Source organism: Aureococcus anophagefferens (genome assembly GCF_000186865.1).
Source record: "Aureococcus anophagefferens unplaced genomic scaffold AURANscaffold_2, whole genome shotgun sequence".
Taxonomy (NCBI): Eukaryota; class Pelagophyceae; order Pelagomonadales; family Pelagomonadaceae; genus Aureococcus; species Aureococcus anophagefferens.
The window spans coordinates 163,979-164,415 of record NW_008705562.1 but is presented as its reverse complement, the minus strand read 5'-3'; positions in this window follow the sequence as shown (position 1 = coordinate 164,415).

The following is a 437-nucleotide window of genomic DNA, read 5'->3' as shown; positions in this document are numbered from 1 at the left end:
CAGCTCAAGGTCCTCGACTGAGGCGCCGCCGCGGCCCAAGCTCGATCGCTCGGACTCCTTCCCCCCAACATCAAGACTCCCCAGCGCGCAGTCGCCTTGAACGGCGCGCCGCTACCCGCCCGCAGCCGCGCGCGGTAACACTCCGTCGTAACGCGCCGGCCCGATTCCGAGTCACGACGACGCCTCGCTTAGCAGCGTCGCGCGGTTCGCCGCGGCCTTGGCGTGCCCCGGCGCGGCCGCGAGCGCGGCGTCGTAGGCGTCGAGCGCGGCGCGCCGGCGCCCGAGGAGCTCGAGGACGACGCCGTGGCTGTTCGCGGCGTTGGCGCGCTCCCGCGGCGACGCGGCGAGGGCCGTCGCGCGCGCGAGGCAGCCGTCCGCGTCGGCCGCGCGGTCCTGGAGCGCGCGCACGTTGCCGAGGAGGCTCCAGGCCTTGGCGT